Consider the following 14,691-nt stretch of genomic DNA (forward strand, 5'->3'; position numbering starts at 1 on the left):
TTTTATTTATTTACTTAAATTTTATTTTGTTTTATTTATTTATTTATTTATTATTTTTTATGTTATTTTTTAATATTTTACCAAGCTCTCCAGGATTCCAATGCAGTTCATGTTTGAGAACTACTGGAATAAGCTAGAGTAAGTTGCACATTAGAATTACCTACATAACTTTTAAAACTACCAAAACATGGTATGCATCTCCCGGAGATTCAGATTTAATTGCTTTGAGATGAAGCCTATGCACCTGGTACTTAAAAAAAAAAAAAAAAAAAATCCCCATGTGATTCTAATAAGCTGAAAAGCTTGAGGAACTCTGGTAGGGGACAATGAATTTGAATATAAGATCTTCAAATACTTAGGAAATGGTTATTATCAGACGTATTGTTTTGTCGTTCTCTCTGTTTCCCCTTTTTAGTTCCTATTTCACATTTGTCCATTCAGTTGTACCTTAAACATTCCTTTACCAAGTGTCTATTACATGCCGTTTGCTGTACGTGGAGGTAGAATGAGAAATAGGCATAGCCTTTTAAGCTAAGGGGAGGGGCAGATAATAAGTAAACACAGGAAATATATGTTTTTTGTTTAACTTTGCTTAAGTGCCTATATAATTATAAATTATGAGAAACGTTGTAAGGAAAACTAGTTGAATGCTGTGATAATGAATTCAGGGGACCTACTTTTATAGGGTGGCTAGGGAAAGTCCAGGGGGTGATCTTTTAGCTTAAAATTAAAGAACAATTATAAAAAAGTCTACAAACAGGTGGGGTCTGGAGGTGACGTGCAGGTGTATGTATGGGAATGGGCAGGGAAATATTCCATGTGGAGGCAAGAGCATGTACAAGAGCTGCCCTGAAGGAAAGCACTCCACGTGTTCAGGGAACTAAAAGAAGGCCACCATTAAAGAGCTGGAAGAGAAAGACCCAGAGGAGTTTGAAGAGGGAAGTATGAGGACTAGGCTTGCATTTCAGTGGCACAAAGAACCATGTAGGAACCACTGGGTGGTCTGAGAAAGAGCTGGGCACTAAGGTGAGTCGATGGGATTTCAACTCAGTCATGTCGAAGAATCTTTGCACCTCAGTAGTTTTCAGCAAGGTTTCTAGTTGCTAAAATAGATTGCAGTGGCTTCCCCCCAGTGTTTTGACTCCTACATTCTCAGGAATTGTTGGCCTTGTTGACTGGAGCAGTTGTGGATGGAAACGTTACCTCACTGGCAGAATTTAGTATAGACGTTAAGGTCTAGAGTGAAAATCTCAAGGTACTGGTAGGCTTTCCTGGAGTGGTTTGGGGTCTTGGCTTCATCTTCAATTATTAGCAGTGGTAGAAAAGAGTTTTTGTTTTGTTTATTTTTTGTTTGTTTGTTTTTTACAATCTATGTAGTGGAAAAAGCTATTTATGTAAGGTATAAGTTATGTAAGGTAGGGAGGAGCTGTAGATTTTTAAGAACATGTGTGCATTTGTTTTGCCAGACTTTTTTTGTATCTCCTGCGTTCTTCAAATTCATGCGCTAATGTGGCTGTTTAACATCTTTTACAAAGTCCTTCTGCAAACTGATTTCCAAAGTATATGTATTCTGGTTTATTATTGTCACAAATTATTTCTGTCTTTGAACTTAAGTGTCGGACAAACATCAAAACTTCCTTTGGAACAAGTCCCAGTAGAGAAGAGAGTCTTCTAGCTAAGTTACCCACCAAAAGACACAATAAACAACCTAGTAACTAAGTGTCCATCTGCCCTAGAAGAGGTCCAAAAGTTCAAAATAATTAAATGAGATCATGACAAGATTAAGGTTTATATTGACTTTGTAAAGAGAGAGAGCATGACAGAAGTAATGCCATTTTAAAGAAGAACCTTGCCAATACTACCTGTAAAAACTTTTTTTCAAGAGCAACACTTAGTTGACTAGTAGGAAGAAGGCTTCTTAAAAAAACATTTTCACCACAAAGTTTAGGATTCACATAGGTAGAAATGGTAAGGACAACGAGCCAGTCGAAATGGAGACTGAAAGCTTTATTGGTTTCTGCAGGGGAAGTCATTGCAGGGAATGATCTGGACTCTTATGAAACACCTTGCTCTCCAGTGCTTGTCTGAGATCCAGAAAGAGGTCAAGTCCATTGACACAGCAGCAGAATTTAGGCGGATTACTCATCTCGTTCCTCCCCCAGAGGAAATGGACAGGTGAGTAACCGAACCATGGAAAGGACATGGAGTCCACGGAGAGAAACAGGAAATGACGAGGACCGGAAAAAGGGAGTCTCTCTTAGAGCTTGTCCCACTTTAGAGACTGGGTTTAAAAGTAACATTAAGTTGGTGAATTTAATTGTTCTCGACTTTTATAAAAAGCTCCAGACCTAGTATCTCACATAATTTCCCCCAGGGCAATATCACTCCTCTTTGAAAACATTTAAATATATACACAGAAAAAAATAGCATTTTCCCCCAAAATTACATTTATTGACAAGCAGATCGTGGAAAAAAAAATAAAGAACTTCACTTTGTGTAGACATCTGGAATGGAATGCAGGAATTATCTTTTATATTCCACAAAATAATATAGCCAATTATCTCCATTCACTCTCCATTTTCAGACTGCACTCAACAGGCACATGGTACAGGAAACCCACGCGGTTAGAGAGAAACTGTGGAGAAAGCAAGCCTGGAGTTCACGTACGTGCAGGCGCAGAGTGAGCTATGTGATTAGTGATGGTGTGATGCGTCCTGGGGACAGCTCTGTGTCATGTTTCTAAGGGTGTAATTAAGAGCGCTGTTGTGGGCTCAGAGGGCACTGAGCATTTTCTGAATGTTTCATGTGTGCCAAACTTGGGGGCTACGAGGCTCTTATTGTATATTGGGGGATAGGTATAAGTAAAGATTTAATCGCAAAGGAATGTGATAGCAATGATAAAAAAATGCTAAGTTTATTGAGTACCTATTACCACTTGAATGCTTTTCTGTCTTATTTAATTTATACTTTACAAAAACCTATGATGTTTTGGCATTTGACTATTTCTATTACTATTATCTTTTACAGTTATTATTGTTGCCCCATTTTACAGCTGAGGAACACTGAGGCCCAGACAGTCTAAATATATCCTTAAGCTTACTCAGCTGATAGGTGGGATAGTGGAGATGCAAACTCAGCTTTGTGTGGCTTCTGAGGCCAGGATTTGAGTTCTCTGTTACACTGTCTTGTGGGAGAAGAGGGTACTCAAGGGACATAAGGATGGGGCCTAGATCTGGCCTTGCTGAGGAAAGAGGGGCTGGGGAATAATTCCTTAAGAAAGCAACTTGCTGGTGGCTCCCTATTCTTTTCGCTCCTGCTAGGACTCATCTGTAATTTTCCCACAAGGGATGTCCACAGGAGAGTTGCTGCCCGGCTACCCGTGAGAGGCTACCCGGCCTCAAAGCAAACAGCACTGACACAGAGCCCGACCGCCTGGGCTGAAGCCTCCCCTCACCGCTTCAGAGCTATCGACCTTAGGCAAGATTCTGTTAAATGGAGATAAAGGTTCCTACATCATAGGTTTATTATGGGAATTGAATTAAATGAGCTTATCTCTGTAAAACATTTCCACCAAGCACACACTACATAAGTATTTAAATAAATAGATTTGCAAAGGCTGCATTACCAAAAATATCTGTAGATTCTTCTTCGGGAGAGTTGATCACAAACTCTTTGCTCAAGAACGCCTCCTGGTTCATAAACTTTTCTCATCTCAACAGGAATAGCAAGGCTCTTTGCAGTTAGGAGGGAGGAGGGCCCTGGGATGAGGCCGGCTGGTGCCTTGTTCTGGGCTTTATGAAGAGTCTGAAGTTTGGGTTCACGCATTCCTGGAATCAAATCTTGCCTTTGCCTCTTGGACGTTGGACAAATCATTTAATAACTTTATTTGCAATTCCTTTATTAATGAAATGAGAAAAATAACAACTCCTGTAATCAAATAAAATATTTTTTATGACAAAACTTGACAGAGAGGAGGGACTAAAATGTTACCACTTACCAGTGGAGCAATTTAGGAAAAACCTATTTGTTTCTGAGTTTCACTTTCCAACCTTATATATCAAGACCTATGGAAGTTATAGTTTGTTTCTTTTTGTAAAGGTTTTATTTATTTATTTGTCAGTGGGGAGGGGGTGAGCACACAAGCAAAGGGAGCAGCAGGCAGAGGGAGAAGCAGGCTTCCCGTGGAGCACGGAGGCTGATGTAGGACTTGATCCCAGGACCCTGGGATCATGACCTGAGCTGAACGCAGATGCTTAACCAACGGAGCCATCCAGGCATCCTGGAAATTATAGTTTTTATATACATAGTAATTAGAGTAGCTAAGGGAGTAATTTTGATTCAGGGAAAGACAAACACATGAATGGGACAAAAAGGAAAGTCCATCAAATTGCCTTTTCTTGGATTGTTTATCAGATATAGTAGTTGACTTATATTTAGAGGTTATGAGAGACAAACCTGAATGCCTCTAGAGACTAATTTTATCCTTACTTCTGGTAGCTTCACCGAAAGCTGGTGTTTGTGAAGATATAGAAAAGCTGTTAGCCGGTGTCAGCCTGACGTACAGGCGGGTAAGGATCTTCCTCGGGCTCTCATGTATAGACTTTGGCCTTAAATAGATGTAACTATTACCACCGTTTCTGAGCCCGTGCATCCCTTGAAATACTTTTCGGCCTCCCCCCTCCCCCACCTCTCCCTTTTCTTGGTGCTGAGTAATTTCAGTCGATTCATGATTCACATAAGTTAGACGCAAACATGACCCAATTTATTGTCTAAGGGGTTTTATGATTTCAGGGAAAGGACCCATCCCACACTTGGGAAGAAATGGATAAAAGGGAATGGTGTCTTCTGTTCAGAGGCTGGGAGGATGGTGGTGGGTGGGGGGCACCGATGAAGACCAGGGAAGACCACAATGGACACCGTAGCAATGGCTTCATATGTCTCCAAGTCAAAGACACTTTTCCGAGAAGCCCTGCACTGGGCAGAAATGGGCCTCTGTTTGTACTCCTCTTGGGTTCGGGCATTGAATGGGGGGCAGGCAACCTAGAGGTCATGTGACCTTGGCACAAATGTGGGAGTGACTGCAGTGGGGCGGCAGCTGGATTTGTCAGGCAGCGAGGCTCCAGACAGCAGATCCAAGGAGAGTATTTTATGACCGCTGCAGATATAGGATGACCTTATAGGATCTAGTCTCGGATTACTTCTGGGTTCTGTCACCAGCCACTTTCCTGCTGACTTATCTGCTCCTGTCCTGCTGGCCTTCTTGTCACTTCCTGAATGCACTGAATATTCTCCTGCCTTTGCATTGACGATGTCATCTTCATGGAAAATTCTCATCAGATATATCTGCATGATTTGCTCCCTCAATTTAGTCTTCCATTCAAGAGTGGACTTCTCAGAGTTGCTGTCCCTGGCCATCTGTCCAAAATAGCACACATCCCCTTACTCCTTCTCACTCTCATTTATTTTTCTGCATCGTGTTTGTTTGTTTTCTGGTTAACCCCATTAGAATGTAAGCTGTATGAGAGCAGACCTTACTTTGGTTCACTAATAAATTACATGCACCTAGGTAAGGATCTATCACACGGGAAATGCTTAGTAAATATTTGCTGAACGAATGGATATTAACTTAACGTGTCAGTCAACCCACACAGTCTTTCTTATCGTACTTTATTATATATCCGGAAGGAGATCTATTACTTTAACATGTATGGCAGTGAGAATTACTTTTATAATCTGCTGAGGAATCTCTACCAGGGAGATGAGAAAGGTCCTCACTGATATTTCATTTCATGACACAAATTACTGGGGAAAACTACTTCCTTACTTTTTGGTTGACTTCATTTATTTACAGTCTCAGACCCAAGTGAGCTTTTCTATCCATGCAGCCCATGCCAGTCTCTACATCAATATGAAGTCTTTTGTTTAGGCTTTAACACTGTTGTGTTATGTTTTACTCTTATTGTGTAGTCAGTCTCTGGATGCTATAACCCAGCACCACCAACCCTACCCCCTAGGCCTTCATCATTCTCTCTCTTTCTCTCTCTTTCTAAGGCAAACTTCATTTTACACCTGGCCTCCATTTGGGGGCTGTGCTAACCCCATTGGACTACTAGTCTCCATGGGGTTCAAGGACTCTATTAGTCAGTATCCTGTACTATTTTAATGACCACATGGGATGGTCTATTTTAATGACCACATGGGACTTTTCTAGATTATTACAGTTGATGTTAAATGGAATTCCGCCTAAGCCTGATTCTTTTGCCTCACCACTGGATGCCTCTTTCATACACTCAGTCTGTTGCTGTTTATCATTATTCCTTGTTTATATTCCTCTCACCCGTTTCCATTTGTGTGAATGTGTTTGTGTGTAGGCCAATTTTACTTCAATTTTAAAGCAGGATTTCATGAGATCCAATTAAGTATTTTTCTAATGCTCAAATATACAGTGTCTACTACAGGATTCCCTTTGTGCTCTAATTTTGTAATGAAACTGAAAGGAAATCAATCAAGTTCCTCTGGCATGGGTTGGTTGTTACAAACTCATGCTGTTTATTGCTTATTCTGAGTTCCTCTGGATCTTACAGAAATATTTTTCAGTATGTTTCCACTACTTTGGGAGATTATTACTAAACCTAAATCACACCATTTGTTTGTTTGTTTGTTTTTAGGAAATCAATATGAGGTTTACATTTTCATATTTCTTTCTTGTATCTCAGTTCTTACTGATTTGAAAATGGCATTTAACACAACCTGATTAAACAGTTCTCCTGATGGATGTATAGCCCCACTACTAGTTATTTATAATACATGAAGTTCTCCAAATAGTTTTACTCATAAAAATACTATATTCGATAGCATTCCTTTTTTTAAAAAAAGATTTTATTTATTTATTTGACAGACAGAGATCACAAGTAGGCAGAGAGGCAGGCAGAGAGAGAGAGAGGAAGGGAAGCAGGCTCCCTGCCGAGCAGAGAGCCCAATGCGGGCCTTGATCCCAGTACCCTGTGATCATGACCTGAGCTGAAGGCAGAGGCTTTAACACAGTGAGCCACCCAGGCACCCCTAAGCATTCCTTTAGAACATAATGTTCTGTTGTATAGAATATAGGGAGGGCATAGTTATAAACCATGGTTTTAGATTTGGTAATCTATTAATTTTCCTCATGAAGAAGAGATATAGGGATGTCAATGTATGAGCGTATAAGCTTCCTACTTTGCTATAGTAATGTACCACAGATTTGATAGCTTAAAACAACAGAAATTTATTCTTTCATGGTTATGGAAGCCTGAAGTCCGAAATCAAGGTGTAAGAGGTCCAGGCTCCCTCTGATGTTCCTAAGAAGAAGTCTTATCTTGCCTTTTCCTAATTTCCAGTAGCTGTCGGCAACACTGGGCTGATAGCTGCCTCCATACGCTCTCTGTTTCTACCATCACATGGCCTGCCTCTATATGTCTCCTTTGTATCTCTCTATTTAAGTATCCCTCTCCTTTCTTTTATAAAGAAACCAGTCATTGGATTTAGGGTCCTCCCTAACTCAGTATGACCTCATCTAAACTTGATTATGTCTGCCAAGTCCCTACTGCTCCAACAAAAGTTATATTCACAGGTACTAGAGGTTGGAACTTATTTTTCTGGTGGACACAATTCCACTCTCTACAGCCAAGTTCCCCAAGCTCTGAATCACTGGCCAGTCACCACACTGAAAATACACCAAGAGAATTATCTGAGTCCATCTGGGATGCTATGATAATAAAATCCCATGGACTGGATGGCTTAAAGATCAAATATTTATTTCTCACAGTTTTAGAGGCCAAAAAGTCTAAGATCAAGGTCGGCAAGATTGAATGTCTGGTGAAGGTCCACTTCTTGGTTCATGGGTGGCCACCTTTACACTGTGTCCTCACATGGCAAAAGGGGCTAGGAGCCATGTAGAAACCTTTCCATAAAGACACTAATTCCATTCATGAAGGCTCCAACGTCATGACCTAATCACCTCCCAAAGCCTCACATCCTAATACCATCACATTGGTTAGGATTTCAACACATGAACATGGGGAAATACAAACATTCTGTCCATAGCAAGGAAAATCTGGGCAGTGGTCCTCAGTCTTTGTTTGCTCTATTACTCAGTACCACTCCGTTGCACCTAGATCAAAGGCAGGCCCACTGTCTTGCTCACTTTCCCTTCCTTCCTTCCTCTTCCTTCCTGCCTTCCATCTTCTCTTCTTTCTTTCTTTTGCTTTCCCTCCCTCTTTCTTTCTTTCTTTCTTTCTTTCTTTCTTTCTTTCTCTCCTTCTTCTGCTTAGAACCAGGTTCTAAGAGATACTGAGAGACAAAATCCGAAAGGCAACATATCTCCCAAATGGCAATGGTAGGAAGAGAAAGAGAGAAAATTTCTCAAAACACAGCTACATACTGAACCAGGTTCTTTTAACTTCTTTACCTCTTTGCCTCCCCTGTGGAAAATCCTACTTCTACTATGGCTAATTATAGGCTGGATCCCTTTCAGGGGATTAGAGGGAAGCATTGAGTTCTTGGTAGAGGTTTGGATGTCTCAAATAATTCCCAGAGGCAATAATTTTGTTTTAATTATTTTGTAACTTAAGAGATTGCTTAAACCAGTGTTGTGCTGGTAAGCTGGTTCTACTAAAAAAAAAAATAAATAAAAAGGCCTTGATTTGTAGCACTTGTCAATTTACATGGTGTGAATACTTCCACCATGGTCAATTTCATGCTACCACTTGTTTAACAATTGGCTTGCAAAACTCCTGAAAATTTCACAATTGGTTCTTGTGAGTCAGGATGACTTGGCCCGAGCACATCACTGAATTGGTTCATCAGTTCACTGTCTGACAATGCCAGAGAGCAGGGCTTCAGGAAGAATAGACACGAATATTGCCCCATTATGGTTTGGGATCTGGGAAATATGCAAAAGAGAGCATTGAATATCACAAAAATTTAACTATTTTTAATCTCAAAGTGCAAATTACAACAATGAAGGCAGCACATGGGAAATGATCAGCTATTTCAAAAGTTATAATCCTTCATGCTAGTGAGAATACACTTCATAGGAATACTTACACATTGCAGGTGCGCATTCAAATTGCTATTGGTGTCATGGAAAACAATCTGACAGCTTTTACTAGGACCCTTGACAAATTTCATGTCCTTTTGTAATGTAATATTTTTTGTTATACTTTTTCTAAATATACTTCTTGGTTAAAAATGATGTCAAACCCTATAAATTCAATTTAAATCTTCGACTTCTTCCTCTACTTTTCTCCTCTCTTACCTGCCTTGAGCATACTGTCCTTTCTGCTATTTCTCAATAGCAGGTACCACCCCTGCTTCTGGTCTTTGAACCTACTGTTCTCCCTCCTGCACTGTTTTCCCATAAATATTTACATGCCCTACCTCCTTTATTTCACTCCAGCCCCTTATATTTTCAGAGAGGACTTGCGATCCAAATCATGCAATCCAAAATAGTACTGTCTCCACCACTCTCTATTCCCTGGTTTGGTATTGTTTTTTTCCTTCTAACCCAATTACTGTATAACATTATATTATTTATTAGTTTGTTTATTTTCTGTTTCTTGCTGCTGTAAACTCCATGGGTCAGGGATCACATTTATCTATCTCATTCCTTGTGGAATTGCCATACCTAGAGCAGTGTCTATCATTCAAGTAGGTACTTGGTAAGTATTTGTTGAAATAACAAAAAGATGAATAAATGAAATGTGAATGAATCTTAAAAATCTTATCTGATTTACACATTGCTGGAACCTGTTCTTCTTAAGGTCTGTTTAATATTCTCTCATAGGTATGTACCATAGTTTGCTTAATCTCCTATTGAAGGACAATTAGATTATTTGAGTGTTTCTTCTTATATTGAATATCCTTAAGTGTACACTTTTATACACTTGCATATCTGTAAGATATTCCAGCATCAGGATTCATGAAGAAACACTAGAAGAATTTCCATTCCTATTAAGAATATGACAAAGATGTTCACTGAAGACAAAAGGGTTGGATGGAGCAGGACTTTGGAGAAGCTGAGAGGCATGAAATTATGGTTGGGTGATGAGGTCAATGGGGCATGGCACGGACAGATGTGCACATGCACACTGCATAAGGGGCTCGTGTAAGACATTGCCATTCACATGATAGACAGCACAGATTTGTGTATTCGATATGACAATTTTCTGGAGATAGCAGAAGACCATCTTGTTCCAACAAAATCAGGATATTATGATAATTTTCTGACAGATGAAAAGAAACTGTCTTGAGGAAGAGAGCCTTATTCTAATTTGTTCGGAGGTACAAAATGGCCTAGTGTTGGCTCTGAAAGACAGTATCAGAGGATGGTCCAGCTCAGCCCATCCACTACATCAAGAGCTGAGGGGAGCCAAGTTGCCAATGGAACATTGATGCCATTAGAGTGAACTCTGTATGTGGTCTGGACTGATGAGCCATGACCTCAGTTTTTTCACTGCAGTCTAGAGAGGACCATCCAATGTCACCTGCCTGTCCATTGACAGGTAAAGATCATCTGGAAGAAGAGAGACCTGTCCAAGCTCTGGGATTTGTTGAAAACTATTGCTTTATCTGCCCAGAGCATACACAAGTCTCTTTAAACAGAGGGTAGTTTCTTTAACACCAGAGAGATGGTGGTGTGGGAAGGAAGCCTTCCTGTACCTGTTATCAAGTGAAAGAGGACGGACATACGTGTATATATGGATGGCACTGTATTGTTTGATAAATTCAAGCAATTGTAAATGTGTGGTATCTTTATACATGTATTACTCTAGATGAGTGTGTGGAAATAAAATCCAAGTATAGAATTCTCCAGAAAAAAAATCAGTCTTTTTAAAAGAAAAAGACTTCTTAGGTGTACCCGAGTGTCTTAGTCAGTTAATCATCTGTCTTTAGCTCAGGTCATGATCCTGGGGTCCTGGTAAGGAGTCCTACATTGGTGTCCCTGCTCCATGGGGAGCTTGCTTCTCTGTCTCCCTCTGCCTCTTCTCCCCACTCATGCTTTCTTTCCCACTCTCAAATAAATATATAGAATCTTTAAAAACAGAAAAAGACTGCTGGGATAGGAGAAGCAGAATAATTATGTAATAAGTAGGGGGGGGATAAAGATTATCAGAAAGATTACCAGATTGGAATAAAGATTACCAGAAAACACATATTCCCATTTTTTAGATCAAAATGGGCTTTACTGTCCAGATCTTCAAGCCCCCATAGCTTGTACTTTCTGTACAAACAAATTCCTGATTGATGCTATACTAGGGTGAGGAGACTCTTCTCATTATTATAGGGGCGGGACAGTGTTCTGGTAACTCTGAAATTCCAAATACTTGGAGCCAATCCCATAGGAACAAACTTTCTCAACTTTTGGTTATTTCCAGAACAGACTGATTCCCTCATTAATATAAATTAAGGGGTTTATTTGCCTAAAAATGTTGTTAATGATACTACTATAATCTATAAGAATCTTTTAAAACCATTCCACAGTTTTATCCTTTATTTGTTATTCTTATTTAATGCTCTTATCTGACATTATAAAACACAATTGTGTCGTTAAGTAATACTTAGGAAAATATGCAAGAGGATTATAAAATGATTTAAAGACATAGTCTGAATTTAAGACTCAAGAGAATATGGATCAAATACAGGAAAAGTTCTTAGATCTTTTTACTCATTCATTCAAGAGCGATTTATTAAGCACCACCTATGTGAAACATTTTGCAAGCTACTGTAAAAAGTTGAAAAGAAACAGGAAATATGGCCTCAAGTTGACTGGAAACTTACAGTGTGAAATAAGTCAATCAGAGAAAGACAATTATCATATGGTTTCACTCATATGTGGAATATAAGAAACAGGGCAGAGGACCATGGAGGAAGGGAGGGAAAACTGAAAAGCAAATTTTCAGAAAGGGAGAAAACCCATGAGAGACTCTTAGCTATAGGAAACAAACTGAGGGTTGCTGGAGGGGAGGTGTGGTGGGAAATGGGGTGATTGGACCATGGGCATGTGATGTGATGAGCACTGGGTGTTACACGCAACTGAAAATTATTGAACATTGTATCTGAAACTAATGATGAATGACATGTTGGCTAATTGAATTTAAATTAAAAAAAACTTACAGTGCAATAGGAAAGACGGGGCATGTTTATGTGGAAGCAGCAAGAAAGTGAAAGTGAGGAGTCAAATAACAAAGCTCCAGTGCATTGCTTGGGCCACAGTGAGGAGGATTGTCTACAAGCAGCATAGAAGAAACAAATGTATAATTGAAGTGTAGAGAAGATCTCTCGGAAGAAGTAGAATTTGAGCTATGCTTGAGACTAGGTTGGATTTCTCAGTTTCTTAAACAATAGAAGCAATGATTTTTAGGCTGAAAGAAGCATGGAGTGCATTTCTATAACAAGCAACTCAAATGGAGCAGAGGATTCATGTGTTGTGAAGTCTAGATAGCTGGGAGGGAGCGTGGCGAGGAAGCATTGGAGGTGCCAGACTAAGGAATCCCTTAAAATCTGGCCATGGACATTGATTTTAACTTTGCAGATGAGAAACTTTTGTCAGTTGTTGTATTAGTTAGTGTTCTCCAAAGAAATGGAACCAGTTTTTATATATGTATGACTATCTCTACTATATATATACATAATATAATATTATATTTATATATAAATAAAAATATATATAAATATAAATAATAATATATATATAATAAATACTATGTGTCTACAGCTAATGAGATTTATTATAAGAAATTGGCTCACATGACTATGGAAGCTGAAGGGGTCCCATGATTTGCTCTTTGAAAGCTGAAGAACCGGGAAGCTGGTGGGGTAAGTCCCAGTCATCCGAGGGCAGATGACTGATGTCTCAACTCAAGGTCAGACAGAGAAAGCCTATTCTCTTTCCCTTCCTCCAACTTTTTGTTCTGTTCATCAGATTGAGTGATACCTACCCACATTCAGGAGGACCATTTGCTTTACTCAGTTTACTACTCAGATGGTAATCTATTATAAAAACATTTTCACAGACACACTCAGAAATGTTTAACCAGATATCTGGGCCTCCTAGGGTCCAGTCGATTTAACATATAAAACTAACTATCACAGTTTTTGAAGAGGGGAGTAACATAATTCAAAACAAAAACAAAAAAAACTTCCCTTCAGGAAAGTTGACTTGTGGTAATGGGTTAGGTGGTGAGAGACAAGAGAGATGAGAAGCCATCAGACATAAACAGGCTCTTGCAGGAATGTAGAAATGAAGTTTAAAAAGGCTTGGTAGGATTAAGGGCAGAGGGAAGAAAAGACCAAGGTTTATTTTATAGACAGAATTTTATAGTATTTGTTGATTGACCTGAAGGTGAATAGGTGAGTCAAACATTTTATGTCTGGATGTAGCTTTAGCAAAAGTAGAAATTTTGAGGGAAGAATTTGGCTTCAAGAAGGATGATTATGGCTAATTTAGCATACAGATTTCCATATATTCAGGTGCAAATTTAGGAAACTGGAGGTACAGATCTAGAACCTGGGTATGAGACCATGATTGAGTGTTATGCTTTGGTGAGGGTAAAAGACAAGGGACCTTTGCTTTTCCAGATAACCAAAGATTGTTTTAGAGGCTGATCAGTGGATAGAGAGATGTTATGTATGTAATAGTCACATAGCATAGTTTTAATAAACCTTAGAACTTATGGGGCTCAGAGTTCCTAATGGCACTGAAGAGAAGGGGGTTGTAATAGAGAGTTGAAGAAGTGGAGAAACAGAAGAAGATATTTAGAGTCAAAAGAAGACGAGCCCCTGAGACCAGTCCTGTGAGAGGCAGTGCCGGCGGCAGGTGAGGGAGCCTTTGGCATGTGCTTTGGTGTAGAGGAAGCCAGAGCAACAGGGAAGGTGGGAAGCAGCACAAACAGACCGCAGGTGGAAGATGGGGCTGCACGTGTTTTCTCAAGGTTGCAGTCACTTGTATAATAAAAGAAACTATGAAAAGAACCAAGATGCCCTTCAACGGACAAATGGATAAGGAAGATGTGGTCCATATACACTACGGAGTATTATGCCTCCATCAGAAAGGACGAATATCCAACTTTTGTAGCAACATGGACGGGACTGGAAGAGATTATGTTGAGTGAAATAAGTCAAGAAGAGAGAGTCAATTATCATATGGTTTCACTTATTTGTGGAGCATAACAAATAGCATGGAGAACATGAGGAGTTAGCGAGGAGAAGGGAGTTGGGGTAAATTGGAAAGATAGGTGAATCATGAGAGACTATGGACTCTGAAAAACAATCTGAGGGGTTTAAAGTGGCGGGGGGTGGGAGGTCGGGGTACCAGGTGGTGGATATTATAGAGGGCACAGATTGCATGGAGCATTGGGTGTGGTGAAAAAATAATGAATACTGTTATGCTGAAAATAAATAAATTTAATTTAAAAAAATAAATAAAAGAAACTGAGTAGCATCAAGCAGTGTCCAATATTAAATGTTTACAATTCTTTGCTGTTATTAGTAGTAGTAGGTTAAAAAAAAAGTAATTGTTTCCTTCTTTTCTTCTTATACGGCGCAGTTACATTTTATATTCTGGATTCTTCCCTGAAGTCGGTTTCTTGAGGGCTAGGAAAGCTCTTTCTCCCTAGTCCTTAGATACGAAAAAATTAATAAGTGCCTGGTTATACT

Source organism: Neovison vison, chromosome 4 (assembly GCF_020171115.1).
Source record: "Neovison vison isolate M4711 chromosome 4, ASM_NN_V1, whole genome shotgun sequence".
NCBI classification, from domain to species: domain Eukaryota; kingdom Metazoa; phylum Chordata; class Mammalia; order Carnivora; family Mustelidae; genus Neogale; species Neogale vison.